The sequence below is a fragment of the Equus przewalskii genome, chromosome 7 (genome assembly GCF_037783145.1).
Source record: "Equus przewalskii isolate Varuska chromosome 7, EquPr2, whole genome shotgun sequence".
Classification (NCBI taxonomy): Eukaryota; Metazoa; Chordata; class Mammalia; order Perissodactyla; family Equidae; genus Equus; species Equus przewalskii.
In genome coordinates this window covers 52,350,629-52,366,398 of record NC_091837.1, presented here as the reverse complement: position 1 = coordinate 52,366,398, position 15,770 = coordinate 52,350,629, and positions in this window count along the sequence as shown.

The following is a 15,770-nucleotide window of genomic DNA, read 5'->3' as shown; positions in this document are numbered from 1 at the left end:
ATAGTATTATTCAATCTATAGGCCTATTGCATGTTGAGTCCAGGCCTTTATTTTTTATTTTATTTATTTATTTATTGTGAGGGAGATTGGAGCTGAGCTAACATCTGCTGCCAGTCTTCCTCTTTGTGCGTGAGGAAAATTGTCTCTGAGCAAATACCTGTGCCAGTCTTCCTCTGTTTTTTGCATGTGGGACGCTGCCACAGCAGGGCTTGATTAGTAGTGTGTAGATCCACACCTGGGATCTGAACCCACACACCCCACCAGCTGCCAAACCAGAGCATGTGAACTCAACCACCACACAACAGGGCTGCCCCCTATGCCTTTTATTTTTCACATAGAACTAAATTAACAATAATTCGTCTTTTGTATGAGACCAGTTCATAAGGTCCATACATGGCAAATGGTGAGATGCTTATGAATCACAGAGGTGGTACACAAGAAAGCACTTCAGTCAAACAAATCTGATAAACACACAAAAGACACCTTTGTTTTAGACATTTTCCCTGGTTGCAAATGGGATTTACGGAATAGAAAGCACTCAGAAAAATTGCAGTCACTATGAAAGGCTCCTCATTTATTTTATACGAGTTTTGTATTTAATTTAAGGGCTTCCTCATATCCTTAAAAACCTAAGAAAACTTTCTCATAAAGGAACTGCAGAATCAGATAATGTCAGCTACCTTATTTAAAATCACAGTTATGAATATACAGGGAAATTGCATAATCTATGGATTTTTTTTTTTTTTTTACCTAACGTACTGGGAAGAAAATAAAACTTCCCACACATTCCTCCTCTTCTATTCACCAATGAAATAACTACCTATTTTTAAGGTAACATAACCCGCCAATTACTCTTGACAAATTCATTTATAGAGAACACCTGAACACCTGTGCTAAGACATTCAGTAGCAAATCATTACTCAAAGGTTATGATTTTCAAAAATCAAAATAAATATACCATTCTGTTAAAAAAAAAAAAAGTCCCCTTTAATTGCACAGCTTTTATTCCCTTAAAATTTTGAAACACTTTTACCACTCTCGTTCCCCAGCCCCACTCCCCCTGAATAATTGCTATATTCACCGCCAACATGATAGCCTTTTTTTTGTGGCTAAAGTACCCATATTTGAATGGCACTAAAGAGCAAATACTCAGTCTAGCTAAACTTACTTTTGCAATCAAGGCTGATGGAAAATATTAGTTTTTTCCGTATTTTTCCTCTGCAATCTTCCTGGCATAAAACTAATGTGCTTCTTGCATTCTCAAACTTAAAAACAACTGTTTATAAATAGATTATTTTAAAGGAAAAAATGACCATGCAGCTATCAATTATGGCAAACAGGTTGGGAGTATAATCAAAACAAACTTACTCTGCAGAAATGTTGCAAAAAATAACACTTATCCATTTCAGTTGCTTGTTAGTTTTTTTTTTTCCCAAATGTATGACTATCTCCCCACGCATGATTATGGTTTTCTTTAAAGTGTTGAAATGTGGTTAGTGGAAAACTTTGAAGAATATGAAAAAGAACTAAGAGGGAATATAAAGTCTCTCCAAATAGCTCCTTTAGTAACAATCTCCATCAATATATTGATAACACACACATATATACACATTACACATACACCACACAATATGGAATCATGGGTGATCTTCGTAATCTTTAATTCCTCATTTAGTTGTGGAAAACTTCTATTTTGATAAGTATGAATGAGCATTATTCTTCAGATTGCTGTCGTTTATTATTAGATCACAATATAAATAAATCTCATTATAATGACAATAATGACAGTAGTCCACATCTATTGGTTCCTTATTATGTGCCAGGTTGTATTCATTCATTTAAATGATGGGCATTTATACTATTTTTTCTTTTTCTATTAAATTCAAGTAGAGATGAATATAATTCATATATTTCTATATGTGCTTTGAACATTTTCTTGATTATAGCTATGAATACATTTATAGGATGTAAAATGTTATTTCTGAGCTTCACAATAGCTCTACCAATTTATATTTCTACCCAAATGATAAGCATTTTAGAGAATTCAACATGCATTACTCATCCATCTTTACTGCTAGTGAAATTCAGCTTATTTTTGTGTGGTTACTGTCTATTTTTTCTTTTTCTCCAGATTATATCTTTTCACACTTCTGGGTAATTCATTACTCTTTTCTTATTTTTTCTAAGAGTTCTTTTTATTGTAAGAGTTTTGAGGCTTGACAGTTTTATTTTTTGGGTTTTTTTGTTTTTGGAGAATAATATATATTGTTTTAAATGTCATCTGGTACTATCAGCTCTGTGTTTAGCCCTACTGAATGGCTATTTTTTCCACCCTCCCAAGGGACCATTTTCAGAAAATTGGCTGGTTCTCATTCCTTTTAATCATCATATTAAAATCAAAAGCATGTGTGTATAATTTCTTCATTTCTCTGTTTTAGGTATCATCTGTTGGTTTGCTATCTGAGGAGATGAAACTGTCACCTTCTTCCCTTCCCTTCCTATCCTAACCTGACCCCATAAAACATCCCACCATGCTGGAATTTCTGTTTGTCTCTTTTTTTGTGGTTAATCTCTTTACTACATTCTATATCTTCTTCTTTTATTTAATATTATTCTTTAAGTACCTTCTTAATTTTGGTGCAACACTTCTTCCAATAGCCTCTGAAAATAATTCATGGACGGTAAAATTTTTGCGAAAATACATATGAGAAAAAAAATTTTTTATTCAACCCACACACTTGATTGATACTTTGACTAGATCTGGAAGTTTTTGGTGGAAATCATTTTTCCTCAGAATATTCCTCTACTTACTTCTAACTTCCACTATTTTTTTAAGAAGTCTAATGACATTCTAATTTCCAATCTTTTTTAGCTGATGCATTTTAACGTATATTTAACTTTTTTCTCTGGAAGTACCTTTTATCCCTGGTGTACTAAAATGTCATAAAGATGTGGATTTATTGGATCTTACATTTATTCATTCTCTAGAATGACTACACCATTTAAATACATTCTTACCTTTCATTTCCATTATAGTTGTTATTAAAAATTGAAGGATTTTTTTTTAAATTTAACTTAAGTCACTACTAATTTTAAATTGTTCTTTCTTGTTTCTGAATGTTCCTTTCTTATGGAATTATATACTGTCCCTAGATGAAATAATCCTCTATCTCTCTAAGGATATTGATTATAATTGAATTTGCCCTGATGAGTACCTGGTGAGTCTGATTGTTTTCAGAGTGGCAACAAGACTGTTTTTAATTAACCGTATGGACCTCCTTCAGTTTGCTTTGCAAATATAGAGTCACAGAGTTTTGAACACTAAGGCCACAAAGTTAACTTCCGCATAGAAGCTTTTCTAAGCCATCATGTTTGGGCATCTAAAATCCTCTATTATTTGTTATTCCAAGGCTAGGAAACTGAGTCCAAGAAACTCTTTCCCTGAAATTTTACCAGCAGTTCCTGAAAATATGGGGAAATTCACCCTCTCTTTGAGTCCCTCAAAATTTTCTCGGGTTTCTTGTTTCTCAGGAAGTGACATTCCTTACCACTTAAGTTAGCAGTCTATAAATCAGTTAGCAAGCTAGCTTTCCTGGGAGGGTTTTCTAGGTATTAGCTGTTTATAGAAAGTCTATCCTTGTTACTTGATAGTGGTTTGTCATACCTGATCATTATCAATTACGACACTCCGAGTATGGCCTTGTTCCTAACTCAGTTTGTCCAATTATATCCTGGTGAAAAAGAACAATTTCTTATTGAACCTATCCAAATAACTGTACTGTCACAGAAAGTATGCAGTCTCGGCAAGAAATTTTAAATGTTTCACTTCACTTAAAAAATCAGAATCTAATATATTTAAGCTTTTACATATTCATAAATTAACAGATCATTGAAATAACATAGAAAATATTCCCTAAAAATAGTCACAATAAAAATTCTCTTGTGTGTGTGTACAGTTCTATATAATTATATTTTTTTCCCGTGGATCTTAGGTCCACAGCCTGTTTTCATGAAGTTGTCTATTTTCCACTTTCAAGAGAGCTCTGAAACTTCTAATTCAGTCCACTAACATAGACTAAAATCTGCCTATTTGATGTCATACACAAGAGTATACTTTTTGAAATATTAATTGTTTAAAATACCTGTCTTAGGTTTTTCTGCCATGTTCTGAGACTGTCCTTTGTTGAAGATACAGCTCTCGACTGTAGCTCGGAGCAGATACTTCAGGCAAGCATCAGAGTAAAGCAAAAACTATTTTAAGATGACAAAACTGAATGACTGTGTGTAATTTACCACAGTAAGAATTAACAGAATGGAGGAGAGTAAAATAACCATTTCATAAGAGTTTGGTCAATTTTCTCCTGAAGGCAAAAACATGTTATGGACATCAAGGAAATTGATAAATATCCAGGGTATTCCACAAAATGTACACTATTTGAAATATTTCTATTACTAGTATTCTACTTATACAATCTTAACTTAGGAAAAACTGAGTTTCTTTACTGATTTGAAAAGTCTAATCATCTTCTACAATCATGAGAAACAAATTTTTAAAAAATATGAAGCATATCAAATTTAGTTATTTCTTAGATGTTTCTTTTTAGATGGTGAAAGAACAAATATTTGTGATTTTCCAGCAGTCTTTTTTAAGGTATAAAAGATATCCTGAACATGTTATTTTATTTTTTCTAAATTTAGGGTACAGTTTTGTGACAACAACATTCTTTTTTAAATTTCAGAAAAGGCACACAATTAATATTGCATTATAGATGCCTGATAAGCAATACTTATTTAATGAAAGTGACAATAGGATATTTTAAAACAAACATAGAAAAAGGAAGCATTTTTGTAAAGAAGCTTGGATCCATCACATAAGAGGAGGCTTGGTTCCTCGTATTTTTTAATCATCAAGAAGATGATAAAGTTAATATAAATACTCAAAATATTGCTGGTAAGATGCAGAATTATCGCTTTCTAGGCAGGTTGCAGAGACTTTATTTAGCAAGTATATCCAACCTGAAAAACTTTGACAATATTTTAACACATTTTGTTGCTTCTCTCTCTCTCTCTCTCTCTCTCCCTCTTTTTTTGTTGGGTGAGGAAGACTGGCCCTGAGCTGACATCTATTGCCAGTCTTCCTCTATGTTTTGAATGTGGGATGCTGCCACAGCATGGCTTGATGAGTGAACCCCAGACCACCAAAGCAGAGTGCACGGAATTAACCACTATGCCACCGGGCTGTCTCGCCTGTTGCTTCTCTTTTGACTCACACATTATAAACTATGAGAACTAATTCACTGTCCTCAAGTTTTGTCCTTACTGTGGTCTGTCATGTTCTGAAATAAATTGATACTCTGCTTTTGGATAAAACGACTCCTTTTTTCCTCAATATATTTGATTGAGTCTATACCAAGAGATAGTGAGAGGAGATCACAACTCTGTGTAAACTTTGTGTGAAGTTGTGATTTGCTGTCACTATGGCTCTTGGTATAGACTCAACCAAATATATTTTACTTTTAACTAAAAATCCTGACTTTAATTTCATAGAGAAAACTGGGGGAGAGAGAATTTAGAAGTCTGTTATACACAGATATTTTTGTGGACTTAACAAATATCATGAATAGACATATGGCAACTTTTTTAACAGCTTTATTGAGGTATAAATAATATACAAAAAACTGCACATACATGATGTATACAATTTCATGAGTTTGAACGTATGCATACACTCATGAAGCCATCACACAATCAAGGTAATAAACTTATCACCTCCAAAAATTTTCTCGTGTCTCTTTTGTGTGCACATGCAGTAAGAACACTGAACGTGAGATCTGACCCCCTTAACAATTTGTAAGTGCATGGTACAGTATTGTTAACTGTAGCTGCTCTGTGGTATAGCACATCTCTAGAACTTATTCATCTTTCATTACTGAAACTTTACATGAATTGAAATGTCACAACCTCTTAAAGGTATACACATCCCTTTTACATCTCTTAAAATGGCCCAAAATGAAAATATTCATTAACATCAATCAAGGCTCTCTTTATCACATAAAAATAAAAAAGAAATGGATAAAAACTTAAAATTCTGCTTAATAACCAGTGTTTTAGTATACAAGTTACTTAGATTTTCATCTAGGTACTCAATGATTGTCCATTAACTAACTCTATTTTATATTGATCCAAGGCTTAAAGTTACTCACGTATTATAGAAATTATCTTTTAGCTGAAACACTATACAACACGACATAATTACTGTTGATAGTAAAATACTTGTCAGAAGAATAAATCATTTTTGTTTAACACATACAATGTTTTTCATAATCTTAAATATTATGTAGGAGTAATTCAGCTTATTGTATCAGTGAATCTATATATATTAAGTTCAGATAATGTCTTGTTAAATCTTAAAAACAAAATGTATGTTTGTGTTATACTTATTACCGACAATTCATAAAAAAGACAATCTTGAATTTTTTAAACCAAAATTGTAGCTGAACAAAAAGTGGCTTGTTCTTCTTGCCACAATCTAGTGCCAATCAATTGCAAACAAGTCAGTGGTTGAGAAAGGAAAGTCTATACAACTAGCTGGCATAATCGGAAGATGGCGCAGTAGTGTCCTGAAGAACCATCTTAAAATCTTTCAGAACCTTGAGGCAGTTAGATAGGGGAAATGGGCAGGGAAGAAGGGGTTTTAGGGATGTCAACTATCTGGTGTGATGAACTTCAAGTCACCACATTATCTCTTTCTTCTGTCATCCGTGGTGGATACCAATGCGGAATTTTTCTTTCTGGAGGTCGTCATCTTCCTGGGGAACTCAGAGAACAAAGTTGTCTTATCACCGCTGGGAGACATATGTAAGCAAGAGTCATAGAACTAGCAGATCATGTATTTTGTAAAAGTGAGAGGTACTTAATCATCTATGCTACATGCAGGCTAGAATGTATTCAGAGAGACTAGTGAGTCAGGGCCATAGTTATTTAGCAAGTATATCCAACAATATTGCTTCTTTTCCCTTAGATGGCTTCCCTCATGTTAACCTAAGATCTAGCTGTTACAAAATTATTAAGTCATTGTGATTTTCCAAATATTGCACTTTATTATAGAAAGGTGGGCTTTTAAAATATTTTTGAGCAAGTATCTCTAAATAATGTTTTTTTAAAGTCAAGTACATTTAGGTGATTAGAATCTTGAGTTTCTTATTTTCTGTGAATTTTGAGAATATTAGATTTATGGAAGCATTTATTTAGATCTTTAAATCTCTCAGAACAGAGATTGTTTAATTTAAAAGATGGTATAATCTAATTTATTAACACCTCCCGGAGGTAGGAAAACAATTCCTACTCACACCAGGAGAGGTAAAGGCCTTTCTCAATTACAGACACACAGACAAAAAGAAACTATGAAACATAGAGAGCTTATAGTCCCAATTTAACAATGCCAGTCACAGATCAAAAATAAACATAGGAAAATAAAATTTGACCAATTGAGATCTCTTCTTCTAGGAAGACAAAGTAGTCATCCTTTTCCCTATCCCCTCCACAAAGTATAACTAGAAACCCTGAACATCATATATAAAACACACATAGGAAGACTCTGAAAGGTGGAGAGAAGACAGTACACTGCCTAGGGATCACAGGAAGCAATGAATGACACAGTAGTGAGTTTCCTGGGTTTTCTTTCTGCCTAATATATCGCAGACACGGCAGTGAAGAAGCCAGCAACTGGAAATCACTGATGAATGCAGACAGAAAAAAACAGCCCCAACCAAAACCTGTTCTTTCTACACAAAGGACACAGGAAAGTGGCAATTCAGGAAGACAGAAACTTTTAGACAGTAACCCCTCTACTCCACATAAAAATCAAGTAAAAACCTGTGACCCCATCAACAACCCTGTCAAAAAATGCCAAGTGAGGAGCCTAGATTTCCTCACTTTCCAGGCTGTAACAAGGCTCCCCAATTCTCCTGATGAAGTGGTTCAGAGCCAAGTAGGGTGGCCCCCACATTTCAGAGTCACTGGAGACCATGTCAGGAGCATGGGCTTCCACCTCCACCCAGCAGTAATGAGGTACCCTCCCCCTCCTCACTGGGGTGGAGAAGAGGAGGCAGTTCTACTAAAGTAGAAGTCAGGACTTTCACCACTGCTCGGCTGGAACACAACCACCTCCACCCATGGAATAAGTGGAGGCCGTGTGGAAACAATAATAAGATGCCCCTAATATTCCCAGCCAGACAAATATCAGCAGCTGCCTAGTGGGGAGCCCGAACAGGCAACCTCCACTGAGCAGTAAAGAGGAGCTCCACACTGGGTGTCCACAGAAGCTGAGTGGTAAATACAGACTCTACCTACATCTGGCAGTAACAACGCAGCATTTCTCTCTTTATCTGCTGAAGTTCTATAGAGAAAACCAGCTGAATAAAATCTAGATTGTTACAACATATTATCCCAAATTTCCAGTATGCAGCAGAAAAATTTCTCATTGTGCCAAGAGCCAAGAAGGTCTCAAAATGAATTTAAAAAGACAATCAAGAAAATAACATAGATTTTAGAATCATCTGACAAAGACTTGAAAGTAAACATCATAAAAATACACCAGTGATCGACTACAAATGCATTTGAAGGAAAATTTTTTAAAAAAGAAAGTTTGGGCAGGTAAATAGAAGATATGAAGAATAACCAAATAGAAATTTTTGGGCTGACAAATAGAATAGCCAAAATTAAAGTGAAAAAAAACATCAATGGTTGCGCTCAACAGCAAATGGAGGGGACAGAGGGAATAGCCAGTGAATTACAAGACAGAGCAATAGAAATTTCCCAATCTCCGTAGTATATAGATAATAAATTGAAAAAAAAATCAACAGAGCTGCAGGGATCTATTGAAATATAAGAAAATATGTAACATTCATGTTAGCAGAATTCTGGAAGGATAGGAGAAATAGGATAGGGAAACAAAAGTATTCAAAGAAGTGAAAGTCGAAAACTTCCCAAGTTCGGCAAAAGATTCAAGAAGTTGAGTGAACCACTAATATGATAAACCCAAAGAAATACTCAATGTCACTTCATAAATATCAGGAAAAAGCAAAGGGTATCACTACAGACCCTGTGGATCACAAAAGGAAAATAAGGGAATACTATAAACAACTATATACACAAAATTTTGAGAACTTGGATGAAATGGGCCGATCCTTAAACAACACAAACTACCACAACTCAAACCATAAGAAATAGATCTTTTGAATATACCTTTCACTATTAAGGAAACTGGACTCTTAAGTTAAAAACTGCTGAAAGAAATCACTAGGACCAGATAGTTTCACTGGAGAATTCCACACAATCTTTAAAATACATTAACACCAATTCTATAAAATATCATTCAGAAAACAGAAGAGGAGGAAATATTGTTTAATTGTCTTTGAAGTTAGTATTACCCTCATACCAAAACAAGACGAAACAGTACAAAAAACAGAAAGAAGGAAGGAAGGAATAAAGGAAGGGGAAAAGAAGGGAGGAAAAATACTGTTTATGAATATAGACACAAAAATTCTTAATAAAATGGTAGCAAATAGAGTTCATCAATATAAAGAAACAACTATAAACCCGGTGGGATTTATTTCAAGGACAGAAGGCTGATTCCATATTGGAAAATCAATCAATATAACCTACCATATTAACAGGCCAAAGGAAAAAAAAAATCACATAATCATTCAGAATGATCATACAGAATGATGAAGAAAATGCACTTCACAAAGTTCAGCAGGGATTACTTTCAGAAAAACATCAATAGAGGAAATCTTCCTCAATTTGATAAAAAGCATTTACCAAAAACTACAGCTAATATTGTCCCTAGTGAAAGACTGAAGGCTTTTTCCACTATGGGTGGGAAGAGACAAAGATGTCTGCTCTTACCACTCTTATTTGATATTGTGGTAAAAGTTCTAGCCAGTGCAACAAGCCAAAAAAGGGAAACAAAGGTGTATAGGTAAGTAAGGAATAACTCTCCCTATTTACCAAGGACATGATTGCACGTGTAGAAAATAACAAAGATACTACCAAAAGAAACAAACAAAAAACTCCCAGAGGTAACAAGTGAGTTTGGCACGATCTCAGGATACGAGAGCAATATATTTAAAAAAAAAAGAAAAGAAAGAAAGAAAATTTCTATCCCTATATACTAGCAATGAACACATACACTCCAGAATTAAAAATACCATACCATTTACAATCACTCAAAACAAAAATACTTGGGTATAAATCTAAAAAAATCATGCATAGCACTTGTATGCTGAAAACCACCAAATGCTTGTGAAAAAAACCAAAAAATGTTGAAGTAAAGGGAGAGATATAATATGTGTAACGATTGTAATACTTGCCATAATGAAGATGTCAATTTTCACGAAACTGAGATGCAGGTTTAATGCAATTCATATCAAAATCCCTGCAAGAGTTTTTGTAGATATATACAAGATTATTCTAAAATTTATAGCGAAAATCAAAGGAACTAGAATAGCTTAAATGTATTTTAGAAAAGGAACACAGAAAGATCCAGTCTAACTGATTTGAAAATTTGTTGCTTAGCTACAGTAATCAAAACTATTTGGTACTGGTGAAAGGAAAGACACAAAGATTAGGGGAACAGAACAGAAGACTCAGAAATGGATCCACAAAATATTCCTAAGTGATTTTTGACAAAGATGTAACAGCATTTCAATAGAGGAAATATAGCCTTTCAACAAAGGTTACTTGAGCAATTGGACATCGATTGGGAAAAGAAATAAATAAATAAAGCTCAACCCAAACCTCACACTTTATACAAAAATTAACTCAAAATAGATCACGGACTTAAATTTAAAATGTAACACTATAAAACTTTTGGGAAAAAAATCTGAAAAGATCTTTGTGAAGTCAGACTAGTCAAAGTATTCTTAGATTTAAGACCAAAAGCAAGACTCATAAAAGGAAAAATTGATAAATTGGACTTCATCAATATTAAAAACTAGCTGTGTGAAGACCCTGTTAAGTGGATGAAAAGACCGTTTAAAGACTGGCAGAAACCATTTTCAAACAACCACATATCTGACAAAGAGCTAGCATCTAGAAAACATAAAGAACTGTCAAAAATCAATACATAAAAAACAGGCAATCCAATTAAGAAAATGGACAAAAGACATACATATTTCACTGAAGAAGATATGCACCTGTCAAAAAAAAAGCACATGAAAAGATGTTCATCATCATTAGTGATCAAGGAAGTACATATTACTACCCAAATGAGATATCACTACACACTTAGCAGAATGGCTAAAATTCTTAAAAAAAAAAAAATTTTGGCAATATATGAGGAAACTGGATTATTCATAGATTGCTGGTGGGAATATAAAATGGTCCAGCCTCTCTGGAAAACAGTTTGGTGGTTCTTAAAAAGCTAAGCATGCAACCACTATACAATACAACAATTGCACTTCTATGCAATCATCCCAGAATAATGAAAACATATTCACACAAAAACATGTGCATAAATGTTTATGGAAACTTTATTCTTAAAAGCTTCAAACTGGAAACAACGCAGATGTCTTTCCACCAGTGAATGAGTGAACAATCTGTGGTACCTCCATGCCACGTGGGGCATCACATCATGTACTCAGTAACAAAAAGGAATGACATATTAACGCATGCAACAACCTAGATGAATCTCCAGAAAAGTATACTGTGTGACAAAGGCCATTCTCAAAGCTTTCCCTACTCTATGATTCCATTTATACAGCATTCCTGAACTGACAAAAGTATAGCAATAGAGAACAGATTGTTGGTTGCCAGGGCTTATGGAAGGGATGAGGCAGGAGAGAAACGTATGTGGCTATTGAAGGGCAACATGAAGGGTCTTATGGTGATGGAAATGTTCTGTATTCTGACTGTATCATTGTGCCTATCCTGGACATCCGAAACTACTTACTTATAATTTTCAAACAGGTGAAGTCATGGCCCTCAAGTGAATATAATTTATACCAATGTCAACGATTTAATTTAACTCATTATTTAATGGCAGAACCAGTAAGAAATTAGAACCACTGCAAATGGGACCAGAAAAATAAAAATACACTCTCACACCCACGCAATCAGGAATGCTGGAATGAATTTAATAATGGATGCACAACTGGTTATTATCAAATAATATATTAAAATTGTAATATTTGGTGTCAACTCTTCTAAAAGTGGAAAATCAAGTGTATATTTATGAAATAACATCATTTGCATTTGTATGGACAAGAATCTGTATTATTATCGACAGAAAACAGTTTTCTACAACTTAAGTTCTATCTCTACAGATTTGTATGAAATAACCTTGGTAATCAACAATATTCAAAGGTGTGTCCTGCTACAGAAGCATTTAATTCTCAGAGGTTCTGACAGACAATGCATAGGACTGCATTAAAAAAACACCTTTAATCTCTTTTGTACAATTTTGCGGTCATAATATTTTTTCTTACAACAAATTAGATACTTCTCTGAAGCATAATATTTGAGATTTCACTTGATTGGAATTTTATTATATGTGCAATTAAGATAATCCCATTCTACCATCACATATGTCTTTCTTTTATTACATGTCAGTTCTTTCTCTTGGTAGAGTTAGAGGTTTTCTTATAATATATATAACAAATTATGTATTTTATTCATTTAAAGTTATATTTTTATGTTAGTACAAATATGGTATTTTTCCACTATAATTTCTGCTTATTACTAGTAAAGAGATTATGGGACATTTAGTAATATATCTAAGTAATAGTTATCTGCTCTGATTAAGAAACTTCATATTGGCATTCAGTATAATATTAATAAATGTAGGTATAGAAAGCTGAACATAATATTATAAGAATGAATAATAGTGGTTTGGGATCAAATTTTCAATGATAGTATCATATATTGATGTAAAAATACAACAACTCAAAGACTTTAGATGGAAGTAAAGATGATATACTCTAGAAAACAGTGTTAGTGTCAAAACATAGCTCTGATAATGGAGACACAAGTAGAAATAAAATTTTGTTCACGAATTTTGCAGAATAAGCAAGATTTTTGCATATACACATACACACATGTGAGTGTACAAGTGTACATGTAATTTTAAACATGTACTTCTATCTTGATTATTATAGTAACACTTTAAATAACTGTTTGACTATTTGATCCATTTTCTTAAATAGTACGTTTTCGTGACTAAATCGTTATTTTTATAGTTCTCTTTTGGACAATGAAGGATTTCATATACAAACTTACTTTATATCAAAGTATGAATTTTACATTATCCTAAAAGTGACAATTTGCCTTGTACTTTCTGATAGTTTCAAGATATTATTTATGTAGTGCACCAATAATAGCTTCATGAATTTTTCCAAGTTTTTAATTTTTGCATATGTGTTTTGGGAAAAAATAATTTCTTTAAAGTTGTGGTCCTTATGCCCCTCTTTCTGGTATAGCCCTAAAAAACAGAAATGACTTCAAAGTAAGAGGTATAAGTTGGGGCGCCGTGCTTGTAGTAATTACTAAGAACCATCTGTCAAGGCAAGGCTCCAAGAGTGTAGAGCACTCTTGGTAGATTGGCCTCACTTCACAGCAAAATCCAATTAAGGAAATTAAAGTTTCAAGCAAACTGTCTCAAGATACTGCAGCTGCAAAGAGAATTTCTACCAGTAAGCTCTGTTAGGAGTCTCTTTGCTATCCAGTTATTTGCCAACTGATGCAGAGAAAAATCTCCAAAGAGTTTCCGCAGTGACACAGGAATCTATCTCATTGGTACGTGTAGTCAAGGCAACTGTAAGCCTTTTATAGATTCTAGAAACTCTTAGTTTTGGTGCTCCCATTTGATACAATCCATTAAATCCATTAAAATGTACTAAGCTCATATTAATGATTATTTATGAATTGAGTTGAAGTGAATAAAAATTGACAAGTGATTCTGTTTTATAGATAAATAGGTATTGCTTTCATTTTTTTTAACAGGATATATTTTTATGCCTCAACTACTTTTATTGGTCCTCTATAAAGTTGCAGACTCAAGACACTCAGGCTGTAGTGTACAATGAATATGGCAGGTGTCTGCTGGTGCACAGGGCTCCAAACCCACAACTGTCTCCATTGCTTTTCCTCCATTCTCAAGACTGGAGAGAACTCAGCAAGTGGTGTCAATTGCATTGTGAGGATACATTTCTTTTTCTTTCCTTTCACACTCACTTCTGCTTAAGATGTTTTGTTCTCTCAGAAATTAAATGTACTAAGGAGTTGATTCAACTGTCTCCAATTTAATCTTTTCCATTTTAATTAATCATTACATTATTTACATTCCACATATGTAAATATTGTTTCAATTAAGCTTTTTTACTTCTACTTTTTTTTCAAATGTACCTAAAACTTACATTAATTTAAAATTGTGGTTATGTGCAACCCTATCATTTAGGCCAATAAATTGTATATAGACCAATAAATATACCACAGAACTTTTCATTTCAGAAACTGTGAAACTTTAGAACAGTCACCTTGAAAGAATTCTTTAGAAAAAAGAGGAATTAATTATCTAACTCTAATTGGTTGATCTTTAGAAATGTACCTTTAGGACACATTCTGTTTGGTGTTTCTAATGCACCATGTAATTGAGCTGTTTTCTTGTCAGATTTTAAAGAATGGCTAACTAGACACCAATGAGTTTTGGGTTTCTTTCTCAAAACTTGTATTTCCTTTTATAACATCCTGGCAACCTACTTAATTTTTGTAAACTCCTATGTATAGCCCTCTGCTTATCTCTGTGGTATCTACCATCCTATCAACTCTATGCAAAATAATGTATTGGAAACTCAAAAGTGCTAATAAGAAATGAGTTTGAAAGTCTAGCAGAGATTCAATATTATTTCTATACAAAAATTAGGATAACTTTAGAATAAGTAGACTACATATTGTAGACAATAAATAAACAGGATGCACATTGATGTTTACCTAGAAATGACAAAGTCCAAATGATTTTATATTTAATTGAATGATTATTTTGGTAGCATGTAATTATAATCTTGTTTTTCCCTTTCTGTAGTTTAATTTGATTTCTTGATTTAACTCTGTGAAGGAAGGCTTGTTCCATTTGTATATAATCAAGTCAGGATCACAGAAATGTAAATATTTATAGTTTGAAAATACATCATTTTATATTTATACACCCTGTAGGTCTATTATGGTGATAAAATAAGTTAGTGCATTTAAAGTACTTTAAACAACGCCTGGCACTGAAGTGTGCAATAAGTCCTGCATGATGAGGAGGATGATGATCTAGGCCAGATATGTCAAATGATTTGTCTGAAGGATTGAGCTGCCTGAGTAGAGAACTAGAGCTAAGACAAAATTATCTAATTTTAAATTCGTTGATTGTTCCACGATATCACTCATTTAATCCTAACAACAGCTCTATTAAATAAATATTATTTGAAGGCTTATTTCACAGACAAGGACTCTAAGGCACAGAAAATGCAAACAACTTGTTGAAGGTCTTTCGTGGTGAGTGGTAGTCTGGTTCCAGTAATTGTGTTTTTGAACTCTATGCTTATTGCCAAATCTAAACGGTTTGAAATAAAATTGTACCTAGGGCCAAATAATAAACACTTCTGGATCTAGAGATGCAAAAAAATTTTATTTCACAGCTATGATGACATTTAAGTGATAATTTGACCACCAGAGTGATTACCTAAAAAATTGGCAAGAGTAAGTCTTCTCAATGCATTTACCCCACT